Source organism: Paralichthys olivaceus, chromosome 18, assembly GCF_024713975.1.
Source record: "Paralichthys olivaceus isolate ysfri-2021 chromosome 18, ASM2471397v2, whole genome shotgun sequence".
In the NCBI taxonomy this organism is placed as follows: domain Eukaryota; kingdom Metazoa; phylum Chordata; class Actinopteri; order Pleuronectiformes; family Paralichthyidae; genus Paralichthys; species Paralichthys olivaceus.
In genome coordinates, this window is record NC_091110.1 from 16,770,559 (window position 1) to 16,776,620 (window position 6,062).

General features: G+C 39.6%; 1 protein-coding gene across 1 annotated transcript in view; it reads right to left on the reverse strand.

Annotated features, from left to right (window-relative positions):
* The window catches only part of il11ra (interleukin 11 receptor subunit alpha), a 41,805-nt gene extending 38,444 nt beyond the window's left edge, over positions 1-3,361 (reverse strand). The window contains exon 1 of the mRNA XM_020104236.2: positions 3,245-3,361. The gene's annotated coding sequence lies outside the window, so the exon portion shown is untranslated. The remainder of the gene's footprint in view (positions 1-3,244) is intronic.
* Between the last annotated feature and the right edge of the window lie 2,701 nt (positions 3,362-6,062).

A 6,062-nucleotide genomic window follows, 5' to 3' on the forward strand; every position in this document is an offset into this window, starting at 1 on the left:
GGAGCGAAAGAGACTTTAATCCATGGGTAGGCTACCTCCCCAGTGGTAAACAACAAGGTGTCTTAGGTTTGTCTTTCTCTGTGTACTTTTAGTTTTACTGTGGTAAAGTGGTAAACCCAGTAAAAGAGCTGATGTTTTATGACTGTGACAGACTAGAGAATGAAACTATATTTTCACGATCAGGCCACCCAGAGACTGAAGTGAAATCCAGGAAAATCTCTTATAATTGAAAAGAGATGAGGCAGAGAGAGGCCAGAGGTTTGTCTTCACTTAGAGTCTGCCATGTTTAAAAGTACCTGGAACTTTTATTCCCAAGAACTCTTTTAAAGGAAATGTTATTCACCTGCATTTCCACTTCAGCCTTGAAACCAGGGGAGATAAGTCAAGTTTGCCGGCTGACGTATCAACACCTGACAGCTAAAACAGTCCACCAAGTGGCAGTAATGCAGGAGACTATAGAACAATTACGGGAAAATAAATCAAGCAACACTACAGCAACATGGGTAAACGTGGAAACACGGCTTATAATGACTCTGGCTGGGACGGACGGAACAACAAAGAGCCAACTCTCTGCATAGACTCAACTGATGAGGTAAAATTAGCTGAATAGTTTTTTAAAGCAAAGACATAAACACTGAAGAAAGAGGGAACCACTGAAAACCTAGGACATATAAACTCTGCAGGACAGGCTGAAGTAACTGGCTGATGAGGGTGAATCCTTTCCCAAACAACCAAAAGAATTCAGTATGGTAACAACAGCCATATGTGAATGGGTTGATCTCTATCAAACACCCAAATAAGATAGAGACAACTTTACTTTGAAAGGCTGCATGTACCTAACTCTGACCAACCCGATACCTGACCATGACGTCTGTGCTGAACAAACCAATAACACGTCAAGCAACTTAATACAACAGATTACAATATGCCATGGAGTGAAATATATAACAACCACAGTTCCTTGAAAAATATGCTAAAACTATTTTAAGTATTATATGCCAGAAATACAAATGCGTTTACATTTGGTGTTGATGTTCTACATAAACAATTCCAGCTGGATACTTGAAAACCCCCGCAAACACAGTACAATCCTGGGATTTCACTAACTTACTTTGGCTTTAATACAGACTTACATACAGCTCTGCAATAATGACGACAATCACATCCTCTCTGATCGCGGCCCTGATTCATATCAGATTTGACATTTTCTGCCAATTAAAACAAATAAACAATTCAAAAGTGAAGTACAAGAACAAAGCAAGTTAAAATCGCCTTCGGTGACCTCTACAACATTTGCTCTGTCCAACATTACGTATCTCATCATTACATTACATTTGTCATTGTTTTGACAAAATGTCCTTGTGTCTTCTTGAAATATAATTATTGTGTGGGAGTATGACTCGAATTCCTTGTGTGCGCAAACAAACTCAGCCAATAATGCTGATTTCACCTTTCACTTCATCATGTCTTATAGCCATCACAGGGCGGATGGTGTGTTTGATAAACACAAGCGTACTTTGACATCAGGTTACTGGATTTGCAGGTAGGGCTCAAATCCTGCCACTCATATGCAAGGTGCAACCTTGTGATGCAAGTCCCCACATTATACTCGTTCCTCTTAATGACCTAACCTTGTCTTTCCTGGAGGCTTTAAACTATGGATGGGTAAAAATTTGGGTTCTGATGCCAAGATATTTAAGAAAAAACGCAAAAATCTTTTGAACAACTGAGCTTGCTGCTTCGTCTCTCTGCCTCCTTCCTCCACCTTCCTCACCTCTCGTACCCCTGAGAGGCTTCATCTTTCTGCTTGGACTGTTTGCATTCCTGTCGAGCTCTATTTAAAGGCGCGATCGCTGCACTGGCTGAAGGAATGCACATCTGTAGCAAGACCCCGTCCCACTGTCTCTGTCTGGCTATGTGTACACTGTATGTGTTTCTATTTGCAGTACTTTAACCTTTACTGTTGCGCTGGGGCTGTAATTGTCCACATACATATACAATAGGAAAGAGCAAGATGAAGAGCAGTGTTGTTTATCACATCAACAAGTGCTTATCACGATTCCAGTGATTCATTTATATGCTGCAGTTTGTTTTTTAATGCTTGGCCTCTAGAGATAGAAGCAAAACAACTGCTGAAGCTCAAATTTGAGCCTAGAATACAGATACAGCAACATGTAGCATCAAGAGCCCATGTTCATGTTTAACTCACAATCATTTCACAATAGATATGCCACAAAAAAACACATTCAATCACACCTATTGATTGACTTTAAGAAAGGTAACAAACTTTAAGTCAAACTAAATTTCTTATGTTATAATAACAGTGTGCAGCAACTGATTCACAAAACCTCAAAAATAAAAGCTCTAAAATCAAATTTGAGCCCAACACACAGCAGCAGCAACATGTGGCACCAACAGTTTACACACTATGTCAAACACATCACATCACACATACTGATTGATTATAACTCTCATAACAAACTTTAAATCAAGCAAAATGGATCTACTCATAATGATATTAGATTGTTTTGCTTGTTTTGTGCTTCTGTCTTCCAAAAGCTTCCAAAATAAAAGCTCTAAAGGGAAATCTGAACACCAACAATTTAACTATTTCACATTAAATGCCACAAAAACACTTTAAATCACACATATTGATTGAATATAACCCTCATAACAAACTTTGAATCAAGTTAAAAGCATCAAATTGTAATAATATTGATTTTTTTTTTTTTTTTTTGCTTGTTGGCTGCTTCTATCTTCCAAGAACATTCAAAGTAAAAGCTCTAAAATAAAATTTAAAGACCAACAATTTAACCATTTCACATTAAATACCACAAAAACACATGAAATCACACGTATTGATTGAATCTAACTCTCATAACAAACTTTAAATCGAGTAAAAAAGGATCCATTAATATTAATATTGGATTTTCTTTCTCTTGTTTGCTGCGTTTAACTTCCAACATTCAGAATAAAAGCTCTAAGAAGTAAATTTAAACACGTCGCATGTGTCACACATTAAAAAACAATGAATGACGGCGCCGCACTCCAACATGTGTGGAGGTGTTTTGGAAGCTACACGAGCTAAAGAGGGAGCAACACGTAAGCTAGCAGCGGGAACATCTCCGGAGTGGATCCCCCTCCGCTCCCGCTCCTGTCCGGGCGGAGAAACTTTTCGCCCCCCGCCAGCACAACTTCCTGCCCGCTAACGTCCCCTCGCTCCTCCCGGGGGTTCGACACTCACCTTGAAAAGCCTCCTCCGCCGAGTCAGACGGGCATTATTATGTTGTCGCCTTCCATGGCTGTTCCCCGGAGAGACTGGAGAGAAGCCGCGGGACAGGAGCGGAGCAGAGTGGGACTGGGGAGGAGGAGGAGGAGGAGGAGGAGGAGGAGGAAGGAGGCCAGACCAGTCAACGCGCCGTGTGATTGGAGGAGCCGGCTGTCAGTCATCAAGGGGGGCGGGTCGTGTGTGGAGGGATTATAGTGTCTGAGCTGTCAACACTGATCCAGGGTCAGAGGAATGTGATGTGAAACACAGGGATTATCCTGCTGTTTACCTTCAAGCGTTTTATATAACCTTGTTTTATATTTACTTTGTATTATATTTACTTCTTTAGTGATTTATCATCTAAAGTCACCGTAGAAAATGACACAAACTGCATTGGTTTAGCCACAAAAGCCATTAATCAAACTGTTGCTGTTTAAAAACTGTTAAAAATCTTGATAATAAAGAAATATGTGAAATGAACACATGCACACATCTATATTGCATTATCATTAACATATGACTGTCACCAACTGTTTGACATAATAATTTAATGCAAAAAAAAATGTGTCGATAATCATAAAAACAATTATAATGTGAAGGAAATCTGATCTTATGAACTAAATCTTTTAATTTGGATCAAGTTCATTCTCAAGTCATGTTTTGATAATTCTTTGCCTTCTTTGAGATGAGATAAGTGCGAAGACAAATACACATAGATTTGCATTTAATGAATCCCATTTATTATTCACATATATTGTTGACTGACGAAAAACATTCACATCAGCCTCCGAGGGGAAGGAACAAGAAGTGGCATTCAGGGAATTTTGACACTAAACGTCTGTCTTCCACTAATTGTTCGCACGTGTGCAACAACACTGAATAAGCAGAATGTGTTTCCTCAACCAGCTCATCATAACCCAGCAGATCACAAATAACTCTTCATTGTCATAACCACAATAAACCTCCATTTTACACAGTAAAACCCTCCACATGAGGACAAGGATGGAACTAAAATAAGCTTTCCCAGATTTTGCCTCCATGAGACAGACCCCTGATTTATCTGGTTATTATGCCACCTGTTGATGTTATGAGAACATATGCACATTAAACCCACTAATGGCTCCAGCGCTCTACATTTAGCGGACGATAAACTGGGTGACAATAACATCTCATTATCGAAGGCAGTGACCTTTTATACCTTACCAGGAACATAAATGGAGGCAGAAAAGCACACGTGTCACTGTGACACAGTATGACACAACAATACAGCCACAAAATCACCGCAGGGTAGAATCAACACCTCTTTTATTCAGTTTCAACAGAAACTGCTATCGATTTTTATGTTGTCATATTGGAACAAATGCAGATGTCTGATAAACCGGTGGCTCCATCTTTAGTCTCATAATAATGGAGAATATCTACCTACACTTACACTATGACTCTAAAAATACTTATTAACCTTTAAAAGTCATTACAGAGGAACAAGCCATGCGTTCTTTTTTAGGCTGTTTATGTGTAAAGTGACTTTGAGCTTTGACCTAAATCTTCTACAAAGCAAAAACAGCCAATCGTATCACATCCTGCTGAGTTCCATGATGTACAGACTCATGGGGAGGACAATTTGAAAGCGACAGTTTGTGTTCCGTCCACTCGTCAGAGAAGGGGATTTCCAATTCAAACAGATCCGGCCTTCCTCTTTCTGACCCCTGACCTGTCAGCTGCAGTACAACAGTCTCATTAGGAGCAGCAGAGCAGTGAATATCAACAATAATACACCAAGTTTAATGAGGTATTTTTTACTTTAGGCAGCGTGTGGGTGTTAATTCAAATCTTCTGACCGCTCCTCCATCTGCACAGTTCTTTTCTTTCAATCTGTTGTCTCGTCTGTCCATCTGCTTCACTGAAGCATGAGTCGATCTACCTGTCAGTCTGCTCCCATCCCCCTAACTTTTGTTATATCTATTGTAATGCATCCTTTATTATATATTTATATATTGTATAATAATGTGATATAATGCACCACTTATCTTTCACCTCTCCTATCAGTTCGATGTATTGATTGTGAGTCTCATATCGGCAGTTATAGAGCAGTCAGATTTGTTTATAGAATGTCTAACATGTTAACATTTTCAGCAGGAGGACAATCACTTTGCTTGTGGGGGATTTATTGAGCCAATAACAATTTTACAATGCCAGATTATTTCAGATGTGTTTAGAATTATGTCTAATGTGTTAAATTTAAAGTTTTTAGAGTAACCCCAGAGGGACACAGTGGATTAGGAGGATAGTGAGTAGTACAGGACATTGGCTCTAATCATCCGGCCTCAGTCAAAACTGAAACTAAAATGTGCTCCACTGGTCATGTGTTCCTGACAATGAAAATGCTGCGATGCAATTCTCAGCAGCTCCGTCTCCCACCTGTTGCTCTGTGACATTCTGCTGCCTCCCTCTGCTGGAAGATTCACCTCTTTACATGCTGGAGTCCAAACTGTCGACAGAAGAATGGGGTTTGCATCACATTGAACAGTTTGTAGTTATAAATACCTAAAAGTAATTTTGCTGATATGTAAAGAGAATAATATCTGGCAACATTCGACCTATAGCAGCTCCATGAGATATGTCAGATATATCAGATCTGCGTGGAGCCATATCTTCTTTTCAACAGTAGGCCCACATCATGAGACAGTTCACTAATGCCCTCTTAGTTCCACTTAGTGACATTTGTAAATGTATTCAGCCCCACACAAACACTTCAAACCCTCATTTTCATGATACCAAATATTCTGGATGGGAT